The sequence below is a fragment of the Coptis chinensis genome, chromosome 7 (assembly GCF_015680905.1).
Source record: "Coptis chinensis isolate HL-2020 chromosome 7, ASM1568090v1, whole genome shotgun sequence".
Classification (NCBI taxonomy): Eukaryota; Viridiplantae; Streptophyta; class Magnoliopsida; order Ranunculales; family Ranunculaceae; genus Coptis; species Coptis chinensis.
In genome coordinates, this window is record NC_141462.1 from 22,243,570 (window position 1) to 22,266,189 (window position 22,620).

Sequence of the window (22,620 nt, forward strand, 5' to 3'; positions counted from 1 at the left end):
GTTTCCATATAAGATAATTTTCTCATGTGAGTTTAACTAGAACCATGTTGGAGATATTCTAGAAATAATAAGAAGTGTTCTGTGGTGGTGCTACCATTGGCATTGGAATTTGACCTTGTTGTTATTGTTGGAAACCTTGAGTTGGTTGCAGTGAAGGCATGAAACCTTGAGTTGGTTGCAGTGAAGGCATGAAACCTTGAGTTTGTTGCTGTGAAGGCATGAAACCTTGATGTTGTTGTTGTGAAGTAACAAAACCTTGATATTGAGGATTAATACCATATATTGAATTGTTTCCATAAGTCTGTTGATTAAAACCTTGATGTTGTTGTTGATTGAAACCATAAGTTTGTTGATTCATTCCTTGAACTTGAGTTTGTTGATTCATTCCTTGAACTTGGTTGATGTGATGAAGATCATTAACAGAAGAAAGATTCTAATTGAGTAAATTTCTTGAAACTTCAATTCTAGAATTTGTTGGAATAGAAGCAACATAATATAGATTTGTTGATTGATCTGCTTGAATTTGAGCATCAGCAGTTGAATTAATTTGATTTATTGGAATTTGAGCTTCAGTAATCACGTTTGGATTTTGATTAGTTGATGAGGGTTGAGTATTTTGAGTTGTTCTTGCCATAGAGAATGAATTGAAAGCTTGCTTCTTGGATTTTTAAGAAAAGAGACGAGCTTGAAGGAGTTTTAATGGTGGATCGATCAATTTGCACATTTTGGTGATAAAGCTCCGATACCAAAATAGAAACCCCAGAAAATGATCTAAAAAATATTATGATTGCTTAGTTCCTAAGTATTACAGAGTACACTTTTTATACATAATTACTTTTTCATTACAGAATCGGCTATTATAACTAAACTGTAACTGTCTGTTGAAGTTTATGAAGATTGACTGGCATTGATTGACTTCAATCTTTGACTTCTGACTTACTATCACTAGTACTAGCCATAGGCAGGGTCAGCTCAAAAAGATTTGAGGCCCCAGACGAAAGCCCAAAAGACCAAAAGAGACCCTTCTAATATGTAGAAGATTTTGAATTGGAGAGAAAATAGTTTGAGGAAGTATACACCAACAACATAACATTTATGAGTAAAACAATTGAGTACTTTACTACATTTATCGCATTTATGACCAGATTAGTGAGTAACTGTTTTGGAAAAAAAATCAAAACCGCATAGAAAACAAAGTCTGGTTGGGTTTACGTTTAAAATCAAAATTGTAAAAGAGTAAAGATTGGGGATGGTGCAATTTGATTAAAGCGGATCATTGCAGAGGAGAAGAAGAATAAGAAGAAAACTTTTAGTATACTGGAGAATAGAGTCAGGGAGCTACTAAGTGTTCCTGAAGCTTCGGGGAGATACCTCTTCGGGTCTTTTGATGATTGGCTCATCGAAGCTCCTGATGCCACTTGCGTGTTAGTCTCAGCATCCCCAACTGTGTCGTTCTACTGAAAGATTTGCTTGTTGGGCTCCTGGTCTTGATAATTGGCATGGAGTTTTCATGGGTGAAGAAGCCTTTGTTGATGCTGTCTTCTGCAACGGTCTATTCTATTTCGTCAACTCTGAAAACAATATATAGAAAGAATTGGACATCCACGGAGGACATTCTTAAGGACTCACGGCTTTGAGGTGTTTAAGCTGGATGCTTGTCGGATGATATGGGTGAAGATGGAGAGCCTAGGGGATCGGATCCTGTTTGTTCAAGATCTTTTTCGGCTGCAGAGATATAGGAAACCAGATCTATTTTGTTAATCTTTCACTGCAGGGGGAGATTGGGGAGTTTTTAACTTGAGTAGCAACTCTTTCATTCCAAGTTCCTGTAACCGTATGAAGCTGGAATCATGGTCTCCCATTTGGATTACTGCACCCACTTGGTGGTACCTGATGGGAAAATGAGCTAGGCTTTGATAAAATGAATAAGTGCTTATTTTCTCGATTCATATTTCAGAACCTGTTTTTTTCAATGATATCATTGATTGGATCTGTTTACAGGTTAGAAATTACTGTTACTTGTTGCCCCATTACTTGGCGATTTCTCTTCTTTTATATTGTTCTCTGCAATTTGGTTGTCTTTCATGTCATAATACCAGTCATTACTGTTCATGTTACTGTTCCTTCTGTAGCATTTTGATGGGAAACTTTGTATCAACTTCTTTGGTTTGGTGGTAGCAGGGTTTTACAGAAATCAGATATGCCTTCACTTCAAACTGCTTTGTCGCCTGAACTTGCAAATAATGCTATCTGAGTTAGTGAATGCGTTTTTCTTTTGCTTACATTTTCTTTGTGCTTACAGAATTGGTCATCAGGTAATATTCATTAAACCAAATCTCTAGTGTAGTAGTATTTATACTTGAGGCTATATCTATTTCTGCATTGTTATACTTTGTGAGATCCCAAAGATAGATTAAAACCATATTCTTCTAATCCACGGACACAAGAAGAAAGTGTAATCTCTAGTTTCAAAATAATGATTACAGAAACAGCAGTGACCATTAATAAGAAGTTTGTGTTTGTAACAGCAGTGACCATTAATGAAGATATAGGTGCGGATGGTCTAAAACGCTAGATATACCCAAAACTTATGCAGCTAATTCAGTGCGAAGTCTGTAAGTGATTATCGACATATTAAATGGTGTTCGTTTAAAAGTACTCTTATGCAGCACTTCGATATAAGTACTAGTGACATGCATGAATCATGGATTGTTTCTGTTTATTCTTCTCATTAATCAAACTCAAAATCTAATATGCTACTTCAGTATATAGATAGTAGATCACCTCTCTCTATATTAAAGCAGTTGAGGTGGACAATTTCTTTCCTATGTGGCAATTTCCCAGTACTTGGTTTTGCCACGTGGATCACTTAAATTTCGATTTGAGTGCAAGTGCAATTTTGAGACCGGAAGGCTATTGGCTGTTTCCTATTAAAAGTACAACTCTCTCATCTATTTCACTTCTTCTAAAACTTCTATAATCTCTACGTGCGAAATAATTTCTCTGTTCTTCGTGATATTAGTAATATAGTAGAATCAATTAGTAATATTTTTGTATGTTGTATAGTAGAGCGAATTCGGATATATTGAAGCACCACCGAGAAAGAGTTTGTATATGGAATTAGAGAAGAAGGCTCCAATGGAAAAGTCTTGGACGGTGTTTGCAAAAGAGGTTAGATCACCTGTTTATTTTCCTTTTATTAAGTGTGTTGATATCAATATCTTATTATGCGTTTGTGTTTCACACTGGCTATGGTTCATTAGATCATACCTCTAACGTACATGGACCTCCAGTCCTTAATTTCCATTAACTTTCCAAATCCCCACCACACAGCTATGTTCCTGTAACTCCCAATAGTTTTTTGCGGATTGGACGTGGAAACTTCTTCTCCAAGAGACTCCAAACATGTTTTATTTCCTAGCATGAAACCACTGATAAAGGAATGATATGTCATAGTTGCTACGACTACTGGACATACAGTTGGAAAAATCAAGATTTTGTGTTAAGGTATCATCAAAGAGCTGTTTGAAATACACTGGTAGACCTGCTTCTCAGGCAAGGCACTCAATCCAAATATGCGCTATGCTGCTATTATAAATTAACTTAAAGCTTAACTGTATTTGGTTGGCTTAGCCACTTTCACAGAATTGGGTGAGGGAGCATGATAATTGATAAACAATAGATATAGACGTAAAGAGGGGATCAATGCAATTTTTTGCCGATTCTACGTGAACTTTAGCCCGTAATTGCCATAATTGCCAATGATCAATATTTAGATGATCTAATCCTAATATTATTTAGAAACTCTCCTAATATTAATATTTAGATGATCTGATTCTAATATTTTGATGGTCCAAATTTGTTTCTTTTACAACACCTTTTCCAGACTATAATAGTGTATAATATGTTTAATTTGCTGAAACATATAGAATTCATTGGTTGAAATTAGAATTTGCTGGTGGAAAGTTAGTATTAGATAATCAACGACCTGACTCTCAAAGGAAGAAGTGTTATATATTTACTATTATTCTATTTTCAATTTATAGGACAAAGTTTAAGGTTTAAACGTCGAGGTGATAATCAATGATGCAGTTCTGACAGAAGAGTAGTATACCAATGAACAGAGAGTCCAAAAGTCTGCAGAAGATGCTTTGGCAAGATGGTTTTATATGTTCCACCGCTTGCGTAGAGCCTTTACCTTGAAAATGTCCTTGGGAGGAAGCCTTAATAATGTGTTGTATTTTCTCTTCGCAGGTCTTTTCGTCCATTGTGATTGATCGGTAATGAGTAAGCACCTGGCCTTGGTACTCTTTCAAACATCTTGGTATATTTTTAGGGGAACCAGAGTACCAGACTATCTTTGTTTGATAATGCAATTTGCAATAATGTTTGAAAGGCTCCAAGGAAATGAAGAAGAGGCTCTTTGACCTCCTCCTGCTCCAGACTATGATCGTAGCTTTAGGTCAAAGGTACATTGATTGTATGATCTTCACAACTCCTCTTTTGGTAACTGATTTTTACAACTTTATTCAATGTGTCGCACTAATATTTTGATATTCAATAGATAATTGTGCATATTACTTAGTTGATTTTGAAATTTTAATTTTCACACTACCTTATTTTGCATATGCAACTTCCATCAACTTTAACTTGGTTAAGAGTACGCGTAACTCCATTATTGATTTAGACATTTAGGCATGACCATAGGAATTAATACACGAATATTGTTTAAGGTAGGTTGTAGAAATTGCATTTGTTTCTATGACAAGGTGGCCGGCCATTAGACTAATAATGTAAGTAATAATGAGCAGATGAAAAACATTGTAGTGCCAAATTCCATAAAAAAGCATGTGTAAAATGCAAATTGATTACGGATATGTTATTATAGAAGAATGTGTAAAATTGGCGAAAAATATGAGTGTGAGTGTATGACCAAGGAATTCGGTGAGTAATAATACCACTCTGGAATTCGGTGAGTAATAATATGCACAGGGGATGAGTCTGATTTGAGGACGACAACTGGACAGGAAAAAACTAAGCTCAACATGGTCTTAATTTGTAGGTATTGTACATCTAAGCTCAGTGCCTAAAGTAGAGCTCAGGGCTTTCAATGTCCTGTTCAGATTCAGAAAAGAGTCCGGCCATATGGCCAGGTCAAAAACCTTTTAGTAGATTGTAGTTGTACCCTCACCAATCTATTTTTTGAGCCTTTGGAGAGTGTCCACGTTAGCATGCTAATTACAAAAATTTAGAAGTTTACAAAAATAAGAGGTTTACAAAGTTTAAACACCCATCGTAACCCTTATATCAAAGCCAACTCAAAGCAAAAGGAAAAAGAAAACGAAGGGTTTGGGGTTGATTCTCTTAAATCTCTTACCAACACTTCGACATCCTATAAATTAACTTCTCAACAAAATGGTGTCAAGCTAACTCTTTGAAGACTATTAGACAACAAAAGGGAGTCTGGCGTTATTTTTTGTGCTTTATAATTTTGTCCATATGTCATAGTTATGCATGAAGAGCTGAAAGCATAAGGAGGGAATAAGCCAATTTATCGAATCATATAGAAGTTTACCGTTCTACGTACCATACAGTATTTTGAAAAAAGGTTCAAAACTTATGAACATGCTTTTATAGATTTAGACTACTCAATGAAGAGTTAATATTTCATAAGTTGGTGTCAAATTCCAAGAGGCTGTTACCACCTCAGAAGTACCATATGCAGATTCTGACTAAACCTTTTTTTCCTTTGTTCTGATACTAAGTTAAAACCCTGAGGGTATTTTATAGTAGATCAATAAAAAAGTCATTTACTTAAGTAGGGGCACTATGGTGCAGGTAGCAGGCTTCAAGTCTCACTTGGAATCAGAAGGTAAACCTCAACTTGTAAGCTTGTAGTGAGGCTTAAGCATTACCTAGGTCTACAAGGGTGTTTTACCTTAGTACTTAAACCCCTATTCTAATGCTAGCTTCACTTTTAACATCAGTACTATTTTCGAATCAGTGGGTTGATTATGTTAATGTGATTTGAGAGATAAGAGCTTATAAAGGAACAATCTCATAGATAGATTGTCAGGCAAGGAAGGCCGTTCATTTTGGCTGAAATTAAAGAAGCTAGGCTTACACAGAAATAAGGAAGATTTTTTTTGTTTTGTATTTTTGGTTAGCTGAAATAAGGAAGAACATGTATACTAATTGTCAGTTTTTGTTGTAAACATTCATAAATGGACATATTCCTGTAGTTTAGAGGACCCAGGGGAAGAGAACAATCTGTGGAATGTTAGGAAATGAAAAGGTTTGTGCGAATTGTACAAAGTTACGCAAATAATAATGGGAGGAATAATACTATGTTGCATAATTCCCGTGTCGTGTAATAACCCATCTGTTAAAAACTACAAAGGCACTTAGCTCTCCCCTTCTTCTCTTAGAGTTAGCATTATACAGTTTGATTATTTAACTTAAATTTAATTAGTGAATAACAGTTACTTGTAAAAAGATACTAGAATCTATTTCCCTTCCTTCTCTTCATAAACTTATAAATATCAAAACATCATTTGTTGAGTTTGCAATTGGTGAGGGGCATGTGTAAGATGACTGCTTAGTAGCTCATCCGCTGTGCATCTGTGATTTAAGTCTTACTAGACCTTTAGTAGCTCTTTCACAAAGGCTCTGGTGTCAAGGAAAAGGACAAAGAAGAGTAATAGAACAAAGTGGATGTTCGTTGGAGTGATCCAGACTTTCTGTTGCTCTTAGGATGATGCAACAGAATGTTTAAATTTTGTGAAGGTGATAAAATTATGGGTCCTTTTTACAGATGTCTATGTATAGAAAAAGAAGAACAGGAAATAATAAAATAAGACTCGCGTATCTATCTTCATTTTTCTAAAATCCTGTGTATAACACGTGTCTGTGTAGTGGTGTAAGTAGTGTGTCGTTATTAGGTCATCGTAGATGAGTGCTTGGTGGGCTTATTGACTATGCATATATCTGACTTTAGCGTTAAAGGATCTGGATGCAAGGTGCCGGTCTCTAGACCTTTTTAATAAAGCTGTAATTGACAGTTGAGACTAAGTAATATGAAACAGCTGCTAGTGCAATTTGTGAAAAGGCTGAACTATTTTCTACAGCAACCTCTACCAACTACTGGTTGGTTGTCTGAGCCCATTGTTATAGGAAGAGTCAAATTCAGGGGAAAAAAAAGAGTCAAATTCTTGAAATCAATTGTACGGAACAGTAGAGTTGCCATGTTGCTAGAACATCTTGTTATCATAGGTAAGTCATTCCAAGCTTTTAAAACGGCTCTTTTGTACTTCAGAAATGCACAAAATGGGCTCTTTCGAGAGGACATACTTCTAACAGCTCCGTCACCGGAATTTAATTTATTCACTAGTGGCCGTATTATCATCTTTAAGATCCTAGTCTCCTAGATACTTGGATTACTGTATATTTCCAACTGGGCTATCTCCAAAGTTCATCATTTTGCTTTGTCTTGTTTATATAGCATAATATTCCCAAGAATGCGTTTTTATGTTTTGTGATTTGTGCTACACCCAGTACCAAGCTATCTGAGTGTGTCTAGCTGCACATGAAAGTGCTGAATCCCTTTTGGGCTTGTATCTAGACATAAATGACCCATGTAGGCAGGATCTGTACTTGTTGCACAAGTTAGTCTAAACTCCCCAGTTATCACTTGCATGAACACTTGTACTCTTTAAGGTAAGGTACACAGGAAAGCTCAGTAAGCATTCAGAACATGTTGGTATATATGAATTATTACCTTCCAAGGGAATACCTACTCCTGCACATCCAACCTTCTTCACATGCATGCATTATATATACAAATCCAACCTTCTTCAGTATGCATTGATTCCTTATTTATAGACATTGAATCATGGATACTATAACTTTTGGGTACATTGAGTGGAGTAGTGGACCACCAGTGTATTACAGTTGACTCAAGCAGTAACATTTCGGCATCGAGGTTTTTGTTTTACTCGGTGCAAGTGGTTTCTTATAGTGATTTGCTCTCGTAGTGTTTAATTTCGTTTTTGTTGGTGCTAACACATTTTCTTATTTCAGTGATTTTTGTCGTCTGTGTTTGCGAAAGAATTTGTGGAGATGATGGAAGTCCTGATCTTGCTGGCACACTGTAGTATTTCAAGCGGATTAATTTTATTGTAGAGAAGATTGGGGAGCTGTGGATGTGGAGCGGCAAATGCCAGACTATGTTATTTACATTTTTCTTGTAAGAGAAACAATATGCTCATCCCATGTATATACATTGCTCTATTTTTTTTTATTGAATCATGAGTGAAACAAGGATAATTGTGGCTCTACTATAACCGCAAGTTGTGGAGAATGAAAGCGCCAATGAATGGCAAACCATATCCCAAGTTGGGCATAAATGGGGTTCCTGCTTAGAAAACAAGGATGGTACATGTACAGTGCTTGCTCATAGTTTGTGCCAGCATCAAGGTCAGCTAATGCCCGAAGTCTGAAGTCTGAACTTCTGTCACAAGAAGCAGCGCAGCATGATAGAAGCCCAGTTGTTCTCCTGGCGCATTCTTTGTATATGCTGTATTCCACAGCAAAATTATTGCCTTCTGAGGAACAGCCCGATCTTCTGAAAGTAGTCTTTCCCTAGGATTATGCTGGATTTGTATAGGACTTGCATGCAATCAATCTTCTTATCAAAAATGTTCTCTTTCACAGAAGGTCCTTGTGCTCGTTCAGAAATCATGGCTCAGAGGCTAGACAGATTCAGAACTTCTTGTTAATGGGGGTAAGCATTCAGACTCAATGTCTTCCTTGTTTCCCTGATATACGAAGTAATTCTGTAATCTTTATATATATATATAATAGCAGTCCTTTTTCCTCTTCTCTAAGGATGTCCACGTAAGCAAATTTTAAGTACCCTATTTTATTCCCAAGAAATCAGGAGAGGGATTATGGAAAAAACGAAGAAAAAAACTGCGATAGATGTCTCCCACAAACCCTTGAGATTCTCTTATGAGTACAAAGTCACGAGAAATCAGGAGAAGAAAAAAAAAAAAGGAAACAACGAGTCTGCAGGAAAAAAAAAAAAAAGGAAACAACATCTAATTTTTTTTTTTTTTTTTTTTAGAATTCACGGCAAACAAAACACTCTAAAATCCACTGCACCTCTTTCCAAAATCCAAACAACACTTCACCTTCCCATCCTATACCATCTCATCCCCGTGACAGTTGATAAGCGTACCTATGTGGCTGTGCAACATTTCTGATGTGGGACTCCCTGCGCATGATATTCAAGGTCTTCACTTATGAGAGAAATTTGTACAGGTGATCAACAAGGAAGATGACTTATTAGACGCCCTTTGAAGGATGTCAAGCATACAAGTGTTGATATATATGCCAAATTATTACGCTCAATACTATGTCACGTGCTAAAATCATCATCAGATTTATACAGTCCTCATCGTTGTTATACTGCCCATTGCAAATGGAAAACTATTATCCTGAGACGAGGTATTTCAAGTTCATTTGAAACCACATCTAAATTCAGCATACACATGTTTTTGTCTTTTAATTTTCCATTGCTTTGTAATCAAACATTGTATCTGTATCAGTTTGGCATTATAAAGAAACATCTGAATTTTTGTTTTGCTTTAACTTGATAATCATGATTCTGGGGACTGGGGGTGAGTAGATTTTCATTTGAAGTCAAAATCAGGAACAACAAACCAAAACCAAGAGAAAAGTTCTTTCAAAAGCAGTGTCGTGTTGAAAAGGTTGCAGAGAGGTAAAACCCCTTTTGCTAAAATTAGCTCCCTAGCTGCTTTTTATATATACTAGCTTTCAAACCCGTCATATGAACGGGTGCCATTATAAAAGTATTAGCAATTATGCATAACTATGAGATATGAATATTATATTGACTACTCATCCAAATTTCTTGCAATATGAAAATCCCACTTTCAATAAAAAGAAATAACCCACTCTTGATAAAACTCTTCGACTTTTTTGTTGTTGTTTAATTAGTCATATAAGTTTGTTTGAAGTTTTGGGAGAATGCCCAAGGAGGCGAAGATCACATTGACGCTAATTGAATAGCAAAACATTACGATAAACACCATTTTAAATACAAAACTATACTTGTCAAGACATTCTCATTATATATGATACAACTATGTTTTGAGGTTTGTTCGATACATTTGCATCCAATTTTCGAATTTCCGTTAATTATTTCTTGAGGTAAGTTCGATGCATTTATATCCTGTTGCCAATTTCTGGTTAATTATTCTTTGGGGATAGTTTTCCGCTAAATATTTTTTTAGGTTAGTTGGTTGCATTTGCATCAAGTTTCCGATTCCCCATTAATTATATTATTTGCGGTTAGAATAAACCTTCAATCATGAAGAACAAATTCTTTAGAATAAATATTTAATAACAATCATCTAACGATGAAGACCTAGCTGCCTTTATATAATAACCAATGTTTCTAATTCTATTTAGAAACCAAAATAGAAACTGTAAGGGAGTGATATCCCCCCTTAAGAATATCAGGCGCGTACTCAGCACGGTGGAACTATCACACCGACCTGTGGAACCAGATCGCACCCATAAGCTAAGAGAACGTTCCAACACAGTTCGCACCAGTACGCGAACTAGGCTATAACGTGACTCAACTTGCCTTCTAAAAGCAATCATGAGCATAGGAGCATAGGCACGGATCACTGCCACCAGCTACTGACCACTGCCGCAAGCTACTTGCCTAGACTACTAATCTCCATCATCACAGCAGACCTATAAAGACAGGTCTCACACGCCTCTTTGATCTAGACCCCACGTTGGTGACGCACTTTACACGTGGTGGGCGAGGATTCATTCTGAACATCTATAAATACCCTTCCCATGAACTACGCCAAACCTGATTCTTGTCTCCCTAAAAAAATCAAGAGCAAGATATGTAGGCAGTTCGCTCCTAAGCCGAACTCGGTCCCCCTTATATCCCTTTTCAGTTCCCATCCAATTGTATATGTAAAGGAAAGCTAAATCACGTCTTTACATTGGCGTCATCTGTGGTCTCGATTACTTGAGACATCATCTTCACACAAACCAAAAGAATCAAACACCAAAAACCAAATATCTCAAGCCCACGAAGCATGGCAAGCCTCGAAGCTCAAGTTCAAGGCCTCGCAAACAAGTTAGGCTTAACCAATGAGAGCATTTCCTTGCTCAGGCAAGAAAATGCTGCTCTTCGGGCACAAGTTGATGCTTAACAACAGCCATGCTGGTAACGTTGCTGAGAACGGCATCAACGAAGTTAATCAACAAATTAATGAGTTGTCGCAACGGATCGACCAAAGTGCAGTACGAAAAGGACGATCCCAGATCGTCCAGAAAATGCTCAAGACGTACCGCGCTTCCCCGTTCACCACAAAGGTACTCAATAAATCCTCTCCTCAAGATTTCGTCCAGCCACGTTTCCCAATGTATGATGGCAGCACATGCCCCGGCCAACATATAACCCGCTACATTCAAAGCCTGGCCCTTTATAGCTCCCCGAAGTTTGACCATCTTCACTGTTGGCTCTTCCCCGCCAGCCTCAAAGATGGCCCACTCAATTGGTTCTTTTCACTCTAGTCGGATTCAATCAAAACTTTCGAGCAGCTCACTGATTTGTTTGCCAGCCAGTACGTGCACAACAGACATAAAAAAGCAAATCTGGATTCACTCTTCCAGCTATCATTTGGAGAGAATGAAACTATACGCCAGTTCCTAGGTCGGTTCAAAGCTGAACTATTATGCATGGAAAGTGGCCTCAAAGAGTCTTTTGCCATTAATCGGCATTCTCCAACGCTTTGTTGGGTGCGCAACCTGAGACCTCTCCGTGTCGATGAGGTCGCCGAAACCTTATCGAGTTATGCGCTCGGTCGACAAGTATATCAAGCAGCAAGAGGGTTTGCGACATCACGGTCTATCAGATGACCAAGAAGTGGCGGCAATTTCTGACGACACTCCACCTGCAAAAAATCGTCCCAGGTTGCAACTACCCAAATCAGGCAACCGCTTGGATAACAACAGAGAGTTCGCTGTCCTGACACGCTCTCCCAGCTACATACTGGAAAAGATCAAGCGAGCCTCTTACTTCCAGCCTAGCGTGCGGCAACCTGCAGACCGACCTAACATGCCCTACTGCACGTTCCACAAAGCAAAATGTTACGAAACCGACGCTTGCTGGGGGCTTAAACATTATCTCCAAGATCTCATTGAAGCCGGACAAATAAAGCAGTACACCAACATTGCTGACGGCGACTTGTGCCATAAACTTATGGCCCGACGAGTGCGGAGCAGATCTCCACCCCGCAGGGAACGACAAGACGTCCAAGCTCGCTCCCGTAGCAGAGGACGCCCTGTCAACCGTCCCCAGTACGATCGTCGCCCACACTCGTCAAATCATACCAACGGCAGAACCATCCATATGATCACTTTCCCAGATGACTCTGTTACTTCTTCCAGAGAAAAGCGGAGGCGTGTTGGTGCTCTTCGAGAAGTCTACCATTTTTCTTCACAAGCAGCACATGCCCCGCGACATTCGGGTTGCCACTCAGGAGATATCACCTTCACAGAGGCTGACCTCACCAAGGTCTGCCTCCCTCACAACGATGCACTCGTCGTCCACATCAGAATCAGCGACTGGACAGTTAAGCGCGTCCTGATTGACCCTGGCAGCTCATGCGACATTTTGTTCTACCACACAATCCAAGAGATGAACCTACCCAAGTCAGTATTCATAGATCATATCGCTCCTCTTTATGGGTTCAATGGCTCCAGAGCCGACCCAATCGATGACATTATATTCCCAGTATCAGTGGGATCAAGAGAGGATAAAGTCAGCTTCACCACGCGATTCAGCGTCTTGGACATAAATTGATCTTCACAACGCCATCCTAGGACGGCGTTGGATTCATCAAATGCAGGCCGTACCGTCTACACTGCATCAAGTACTCCATTTTCCAGGCCCCAGGGGCACGATGGAGCTTCGTAGCAACCAGCTGGAAGCCTATCACTGTAATCAAATCCACTAAGCAAACAAGACTGCTGAGGCCCCAATCAGCATAAGAGATGAACCCACCAGCTACACTATGGCCAAAGACCTGGTCGCCGAAGTCAAAGGCAACGCACCAACTCAGAGCACTGGAGGCTCTAACAAGAAGGCCTATCCATCTGAACAGACTCCGAAAGTTGCCAAGGCAGCCACTCACTCACTTGTTAAGACACCAAAGATCGACCCGTAACCAGCGTTCCACCTATGCAAACCACAGAGGTCGCCTCATCAAATCCAACACCGCCGAAACAAAAGCGGCAAAGATGATCTAGCTTACGTTGTCATAACCACGGACGTCATCCGGACTGCGTGGTCGTGAACCACGTAAAAACACTCCAACTCCTGCAGCAATTCCAATCACTCATCCGACCAACAGTGCAGCCACAGAGCTTAAACCACCAGAGGACGCTCTCCCAACACAAGCTATGGCACCAGCCGATGAAAGGCAGTGAGTGAATCTAGGAACGGAAGACGACCCTAAGTTCGTCTATATTGGGGCTAACCTCGACCCCACACTTAAAACCCAGCTTATAAACCTTTTGTCCATGAATAAAGATGTTTTCGCTTGGTCGTACATTGACGTGCCAGGAATAGATCCTAACGTTGCCTGCCATAGGTTGAACGTCAACCCTAGTGCAAAACCAGTGCGACAGCGACCGAGGAGACTATCACTACGGTTTCAAAAAGCAATCATCGATGAGGTCGATAAACTCAAGCAAGTCGGGTTCATCTGGAAGGTCGACTACCCAGATTGGATTGCTAACATAGTGGCGGTCCCAAAAAAGAACGGCACAGTTCGCCTCTGCATTGACTTCACCAATGTCAACCAAGAAACACCTAAAGAAAGCTTCCCGTTACCAAGGATCGACCGACTCGTGGACCAAACCTGCGGCCATGAACTCCTCTCCTTCATGGATGCTTATAGTGGGTACAACCAAATACCACTTGCCGAGGAAGATCAAGAGAAAACATCATTCATTACCAAACAGGGGGTTTATTACTACAACGTTCTCCCATTCGGCCTCAAGAACGCCGGCGTGACGTATCAACGAATGATAACTGATATGTTCCAAGACATGTTAGGAGACACCATGGAAGTATATATCGATGACATAGTCATCAAGAGCAAAAAAGCAGGTGACCACCTCACCCACCTCGAGCAAGCGTTCTCCAGGTTACGCCGAACTCGCATGAAGTTGAACCCCGAAAAATGCCTTTTCGGAGCGTCCTCCCAACAAATTTCTAGGCTATCGGTCTCGCGGTAGGATCGAAGCTAACCCAGATCAAATTCGCGCGTTCTTGGATATGCCTGACCCGCAGACAAAGAAGCAGATACAGAAACTATCAAGCATGGTTGCTGCACTTAACCGATCGCGATTCATATCTAGGGCATCAGACAAGTGCCGACCATTCCTGCAACTCCTCAAAAAAGGCGAGCAGTTCTCATGGAACGATCAGTGTCACCAGGCCTTTTCCACTCTCAAAGAGTACCTCATAACACCTCCCGTCTTAGCCAAACCAACAGACGGTGAAACGCTAGGGGCTGTATCTAGCAATATCAGACTTCGCTATTAGTTCGGTCCTGTTCAAGGACGACAACAACGCAGAAAAACCAATCTATTTTACGAGTAAGACATTAACTCCAACCGAAAAGAACTACTCTTACATCGAAAGAGCAGTTTTAGCACTGTTATACTCTGCAAGGAAATTCAGGCCATATTTCCAGGCACACCCAATCAAAGTACTCACCGACCTCCCATTGAAGAAGATACTTCATAAGCAGAATAAGACAACTCACATGGCAGTTTGGGCCGAAAAGCTCGGCGAACACCACGTCGAGTTCGTCCCACGCACCTCGTAGAAGGGACAAGTCATTGCTGACTTCCTTGCCGACTTCCCGGTGGACGACCTACATTGGGAGCCCGAGACAGACATCCTACCACCCAAGCACAGCGACAAGACTGTTTGGTCCCTCTTTGTAGATGGTTCCAATAACCCGGCGGAAATGGCGTTGGCATCGTACTAGTATCGCCCACCGGAGAAGTAATGGAGAAATCAGTTCGCATTGACTTTGCGACCTCCAATAGCGAAGCGGAGTACGAGGCAGTAACTATGGGGCTTAGAATGGCGCTACAGCTGGGTGTACAAGAACTTCAAGTCTTTAGTGACTCGCAACTGGTCGTTCGCCAGATTGCTAAAAAGTACACTACCCACGAAGGTAACCTTTCTAAATACCTTAAAGTTGTTAATCAGTTACTCCTATCTTTCAAAAGGGCCACCATGCACCACTTTTTGCGCGACGAGAATCGCCACACAGACAGTCTAGCCTACTTGGCTACTCAAACACCAGGTGGCACCCCGAGATAACTCCTCATTGAAGTAGTTGACCGACCTGCCTACCAAGTAGAGCACGTCTTAGAAATCGGCGACCTCTACCCACTCTCTGAAAAGCAGATGAGCCAAACATGGATGCAGCCCATCATAGAGTACATTCATAAAGGCACACTTCCGGCAGAACAGAGCAAAGCCAGGCAGATGCCATACCAAGCACGTCGCTATTGTGTTCTAAATAACAAGTTGTTTCGAAAATTTGCTGGAGGACCGCACTTGAGATGCTTAAGTCCAACTCAGGGTCAATTGATTTTTGCTGAGATTCATGAAGGAGAATGCGGCAATCATGCTGGAGGTCGTTCTTTGGCCCATAAAGCGATCTCTCAAGGATACTTTTGGCCTCGCATGTAGATCGACGCCAATGTATATGTGCTCAAATGCCTCAAATGTCAAACATTTGGCCACAACATCATCCAGCCCGCTCGTGAGTTGATCAGCATTGCAAGTCCCTGGCCATTCTACATGTGGGGCATGGACATCATGGGACCATTCATCCCACATAAAAGCACTGGGTTCCGCTTCGTTTTAGCTGCAACCGATTACTTCACCAAGTGGGTCGAAGCAGTTCCTTTGGCACATGTCAAGAAGTCACATGTCATAAATTTAATTTGGACTCACATTGTCACCAGATTTGGTCTGCCACACACCTTGGTGATGGACAATGGTTCCTAGTTCAAAGGCAAAACGGTCAAAGAATTTTTGGCCAAGTGGAAGATAGTTCACGCATTTTCCACTCCACAGTACGCTCAAAGCAATGGTCAAGCAGAAGCCAGCAATAAGGCCATTTTAGAAAACTTAAAGAAAAAGATCGAAAAGAACAAGAGCCAATGGCCAAACCAGCTAGAGAACATTATGTGGGCTCATCGCACGACAGCTCGCTCCAGCACAGGCGAGTCACCATTCTCCTTGTGTTATGGCACCGAAGCTGTTATTCCAACCGAGCTGACAATCACAACAACTCGATCCGAGCTTGTCGAGTCAGGATATAATGACTTGGTCCTAGCCCGAGAGGTTGATTTGTTGGAGGAGCACCGCGATCTGGCAGCTATCAAAGTGGCATCATATCAACAGATTCTAAAGAAGTCCTACAACAAATGAGTACATCCTAGATCCTTCCAGCCTGGTGATCTAGTTCTGAAAAAGACACAGGATGATTCTAAACTAGCAGCAACATGGGAAGGACCGTACGTAGTAGATCGAGTTGTTGGCAATGGGGCCTACTGGATAAAGACACAAGAAGGGACAGCACTCCCACGACCTTGGAACACTTACTTGTTAAAGAGATTTTATCAATAAAAATTCAGTCTCGTACACAGTCATGTTATTAATCTTTGATAATTCAGATAGTTTAGTTACATTTGTATTGTCAACCACTCCAGTCAAATACTTATGGGATTAACTTCGTGAGAACGCTCTTAGCAAGCCATACGCCCCTAGCGGCTAAAAACGTTTTTCACGAACAGAACGCTCTCTGGAGCTTACAGGCTCATAGCCTCTCCAAATCTCACCAAGTTAAGGACCCATACCTCTGGGATTAAACTTCGTGAGAACGCTCTCAGTGAGCACTACGCCCTCAGGGGCTACAAATGCTCTCAGCAAGCCATACGCCCCCAGTGGCTAAAAACGCTTTTCGAGAATAGAACGCTCTCCGGAGCTTACAGGCTCATAGCCTCTCCAAATCTCACCAAGTTAAGGACCCATACCCCTGGGATTAACCCTTCGTGAGAACACTCTCAGTGAGCAATATGCCCTCAGGGGCTACAGAACACTCTCCGGAGCTTACAGGCTCATAGCCTCTCCAAATCTCACCAAGTTAAGGACCCATACCCCTGGGATTAACTTCGTGAGAATGCTCTCAATGAGCAATACGCCCTCAGGGGCTACTTAACAAGCATATCGCTTTCTTAAAACTAAGTCTTAAGCTTCATATCCACAATATGCTACAATTATCATAAACGGAGCAGTAGCGAAAAGAGATCTAGCATAATCAAAAACACGAATTCCATGCACATTCGTTAACAGTACTGCGGGCCCAAAGCCCAGACAGTGTTCACGCTTCCACCGACCTGCTGGGTTTACCCAAGAAATCCAGATCGGCAGCTATTATATTCGTTAAAAGGCACCGAGCTGCCACTTTCGTGGAAACCAGCTCGTCAAGTATCTAACAAAAAAATAGGGAACCGCTTCGGCAGGGCGAAACCAGCTCTATTGTTAACTCTCATATAGAGAGGAGGGATCACAACACAAACAAACAAAACGACTACTTTCAAAGCTTACAAAGAGAAGTTCGCAATCACCGTGATCCGTGATCCGTCACAACATGCTTATCCTCGGGCGCAGATCGGGTCGAGGGAGATGGCTCGCATCATGGGCAACAACAAGCGCAGTGGCGTCTTCAGCTTCCTGGTCATGCTTCTCCAGTAGCTCCACGTACAACTCCGCCAGTACAGAATGATCTTCACAAGTTCGATCATACTCTTTCTGCGCCTTACGAGCCACCATTTGACACTGTTTGGCATACTTAGTCACAGACGCCAGCTGCCTCTGCAGATCCGTCATTGAGTTTACCAGCACAATTTTCTCCCTCAGCATCTCATGATGCTTGTTCCGTAGGGACGCCAACTTCTTCTTATTGGCCTCCCATGCAGAACGTATCATCGCTAGCTCGGCCACGCCACCATCACCACTAACGTGTCATTTGAGCGGTCGCGTTTCAATCTATCATACCCTGCCAAGAACTGCATGCAGGACGTTAATGTTCAGTCATCCTCATACAAGCCACAATAACATGTATAAATAGAAAGCTTACCAAACAACAAGCCGCGTCGGTGGTATTCAGGGTCGTCTCCAAGCTTTCACCCTCCAGCTCGGCTTTGTCACCATCGAGCACTATCCCTTCCACGAGACAGCTCGATATAGCAGCCGAGTGGAAGCTACAATCAGAACGCTTCACCATGCGCTTCTTCCCAGTACGACCAACGTAGAAGAAGTCGCTCCCCACATCACCACGACGCGGGGACGAGCTGCCAGACGCAGCATGGCGATCTTGCTCCCGATCGTCACCCCCTCCGTGACTCGGAGACCTGAAGACGACCCCCCCAGGTCGCCTACCTCCCCCTACCTTCGCACGCTTGCCCTTCCTAGCACCAGAATCTTCAGCTTTACGCTTACCATGGTTACCCAGCGGGTGAGGTCGGAATGCCATCTCCTCCATCACGAGGGGCGAAGTCTCCCTAGCCCCCTCGCTACCACCAGCACTCCGGGCGATACGTCTAGCCATTGTCAGTCCTACAGAACACATCCAAGCATCAGCGAGCTACCACGCAAACAAAGTTTCCTAAGATAAACTACGAATCAAACAAAGCACAGACATACCTGAGATGATCAATAGAAGCTGGAACCTCGCACCATCTAAGAAAGCAGAGCAAACTCGAAGAAAAGATAGGCAAATACTCTTCAGTTTCTCGAAACAGCTCTATTTATGCCTACGAAACGTCTCTTCCCAAGACAAGTCATAATGGCATTGAGACGCCAAACAGCAGGCCACCTGGCACCCATCATTTCATATCTCCCGACCGCCCACATTCTTACACGCGTGCCCGCGATGCATCTGTAGCTTTCGGGCGACTCCAGTGCTGTGGCATGGCGGCGTCTCATCATAGACACATGCGACCTGCACCGTTTAAATCAAATAGCACGCACGACAAACCAATGAAGTCCCAGGGCATCGACACCGTACCCTCCGCACGACAAGTCGCAACAGCATACCCATGCTTACAAAGTTCAAACATTTATATCATACACAAGACTACGTATAGAAAGCAAAAGCAACAAGTTTCACATTCATAAAAGGAGCGAACTAACGACATCAGGGAAGCCCCAGTTCGCAGACTAACCGTGCTGCTGAGAATACTCATGAAATCTAGCACAGTTAGTCACTAGTTATCATAATCAATGGCAAAGAAGAAAAACGAGCTGCCCAGGTCAACCCAGGAAACCAGCTCTATTGTTTACAGCCAGAGGCCAATTACAACCACAAACAACAACAAACTTTTTAAACAACATCATCAAGATCTTCTGCAAGAGCGACATTCAACACTAGGGCAGAGCTCGGATCACCAGTAGACGCCACAACTGCCTCAACAGCAACCACATTTAGCTCGCCAGACCCCTGAAGCTGATCACTCACCACACCAGTAAGGGGGGAAGGCATGACTGTAGGAACAGTGCTAGCATCTTCGGGTAGTCCACCTTCGCGTTCTCCCAAAATTCTGCGCGTTCCCGCTCCTCTTGCAGGTCGTCCAATTTTTTCTCCAGTTCCTCCACCTCAGCATGGATGGTGAGATAGGCCTCTTTCGCTTGCAGTGTGGAAGTCTTACATCGTTCAACATAGGTGTTCACTGCGGCTAGCTGGCCCCTCAACGCCTCTACCTCATGCTTCAGCCCGATTGACTCATTCACTGCAGAGGTCTTCTCCAGAGTCAAGGCAGTGAGCTGGGGCTTCAACGCATCTAGCTCTTTCTTCTCAAACTGTTGCGACATTTCGCGAGAATCGAAAAGCTTCGTCTCTCAAAGAACTTCGACCTCCGTCTTCTCGGTTCCGATCATAAGGCCGCCTTCAAAACCACGGTACCCAGCGATCAGCTGCAACAACTCGCACAACATATCACGTTAGTATCAAACAACAGCATATAACGCGATAACACAGCCAAGTTTGAGCGCAAAGGTTACTTACCAAGCACATCGCCTTATCCATCCCCCTCAGATTCAACTCCAGCTCCTTCGCATCCAGGTCCTTCCTATCACCGTCCAGAGTCATACTCTCTAGCAAACAAGCAGCTATGGGTGCGGACTTGTAGCTGCAGTCCGACCTCTTCACATAGCGCTTCTTCCCGGTCACTTCATCTATGCACATCAGGTTGCGCTCCAGCTCGTCTTTTCCAGTACTGGAGTGCCCCTTACCAGTCTCTCTCACACCAACATTCCCCTTCATCTTGCCAGAAACATCTCTAACAACCCTGGCCTGAGTGACCTCCGGGGCAACCTCCGGGGCGTCCTCACCTAGGACGCTGAAGTCGGGCATCGGTCTCGCCCTCGCGCTGCGAGCCGCCCTTCCCCGGTTCGCACTTCACCACCCCCAGGTGCGGTCTCATCCACCCTCGCAATCTTTGCAGGTCGAGACTCTGGGACTTCGAAGAGAACGTCCTCCAAATCGAACGGAGCGTCCTCTTGGCCCTTCCCCACTCCAGACCCAGAGGCACCAGCACCTCCGGCGGGTCGCTTCACCCAGGCACGGCCTCGGTTCCTATCTTCCTTAGTAACCAGATAACTCCTTCGTTTCTCCATCACAGGTTTCCTCGACACCCTCCCGCTCACCTTATCCCGCGCTCTGATCCTTTGCACTTTCCTTCTCTCCCTAATTGCGGGTCCTCCCCGTTCTTCAAAGAAAGGAGCAACTTCCGGTAGCTTTGCTCATTTCTCAGCTCGCGTCAACCTAGCAAACTTCTCAATCACCTGTCGACTCGACTCCTTTTCTAAGTGGATATCTGCACAGACAACGAAACAACAATTTCAGTACAAAATCAACCAACGCAAGATTGGTATTATCAGACAACGCACTGGTACCCACCAGTAAAGTCACATATTTTATTGTCCACACCGAACCCTCGCCGCACAAGTAGCTTCCACAAGCGCAAGCGTGGTCGTTTATCCCACGACTTCGTTACTTTTACCATCCGAGCAATTTCGACAACGTAGCTCGAGTTTGCAAGCTAAAGTTCAGCGACCGAGATCGCTTTAATAAGTAATGCTCGATAACATCTGCGACCTCTATCCGGTACTCACCGCTGGCGTTCAACAGGTCAAAAACCTTGAACAACCGCCACGTGTTACCCACAAACTGAACAGGCGCCTTGCCACAGCGGTTCAAGAACTCACAAACCAGCTTGGAGAACGGTATCGTCATGTACGCCCTCAGCTGCCCCTCACAGATTATCACCCCATGATTCGGTGGGGTGTACCTATCGCTATAGACCAGAGCATTCTGGTCAGGCTCATGGATCTCCAGACCGCTTACGGTTATCCCATATTTCTCTCTTAAATATGGGAACGCCCTCAAAGCATGTCTGTCCACAGCCCTAGGCGGCAGCCCGCTAGAAGACGACCTCTCACAGCGACCTGAAGTGCTAGCTTCAGCAGCTACAGACGCAGATCGAGCCGCATTTTCCTCACTTCCAGCACCCTCAACCGCCTCATCTTCATCATCACCCTCAACCACCCCACACAGAGACTCATCTTTCTCTTCCTCTTCGTCATCCCAACCAAGAGAAACTTCACAAACCTCATTAGATTGCATGTCGTCTGGGTCAGACATCTTTCTTCTAACCCTAACAATTCTAGCCACTAGTAACTAACTGATTATCCTAACAGCTCTAGTACAGAGACTAAGAACGAAACAAGAAGCAGGAGTTCAACAATGGCAGAAAACTAACCTGAAGAATGTTGCGGTAGTGAAGTGGTTTCTACCAGACAAAGCAGCCAAATGACATTTCAAAAGAGCCAACAAAATTTTTGAACAACCGCCCCTCCAGTTTCCAAGGCATCATGATTACACCCAACCCTAACTGCACACGACTCCCAACCAACTGTCCTGTCTTTTCACATCTCGAAAAAATGGGGCGGCACGTTTTTCTCTACAACTGCTCAGATTTTCCCACGTGCTGGTCACGTGTCAAACGTCTATGCTCACCATCTCACAGGGTACCACAGATCGTTTCCCCCAGCTAGGCGGATATCTCCACCTCTAGCACGACCCACACGCGCTACTGTTTTTCTCTCAGCAAACCGCTCCTCTGACCAGCGCGGCCTACTGAGAGGGGGCTGTGTATGGGAGTGATATCCCCCCTTAGGAATATCAGGCGCGTACTCAGCACGGTGGAACTATCACACCGACCTATGGAACTAGATCGCACCCATAAGCTAAGAGAACGTTCCAGCACAGTTCACACCAGTACGCGAACCAGGCTATAACGTGACTCAGCTTGCCTTCTAGAAGCAATCATGAGCATAGGAGCATAGGCACGGATCACTGCCACCAGCTACTGACCACTGTCGCAAGCTACTTGCCCAAACTACTAATC

The 22,620-nt window shown here is 42.9% G+C and overlaps 1 long non-coding RNA gene across 5 annotated transcripts; it reads left to right on the top strand.

Moving 5' to 3' along the window:
* The first annotated feature begins 1,054 nt into the window (after positions 1-1,054).
* On the top strand, positions 1,055-8,878 carry LOC147486628 (uncharacterized). Of its 5 annotated transcripts, XR_015201063.1 has the most exons (8): positions 1,629-2,001; positions 2,182-2,315; positions 2,532-2,615; positions 3,067-3,171; positions 4,047-4,162; positions 4,255-4,287; positions 4,397-4,469; positions 8,080-8,878. It is a non-coding gene; the product is annotated as an uncharacterized LOC147486628 (long non-coding RNA). The 5 variants fall into 5 exon arrangements; XR_015201060.1 differs by lacking the exon at positions 4,047-4,162 and having other exon boundaries at positions 1,055-2,001; positions 8,080-8,336; XR_015201062.1 differs by lacking the exons at positions 1,629-2,001; positions 2,182-2,315 and having other exon boundaries at positions 2,475-2,615; positions 8,080-8,336.
* Positions 8,879-22,620: the final 13,742 nt, after the last annotated feature.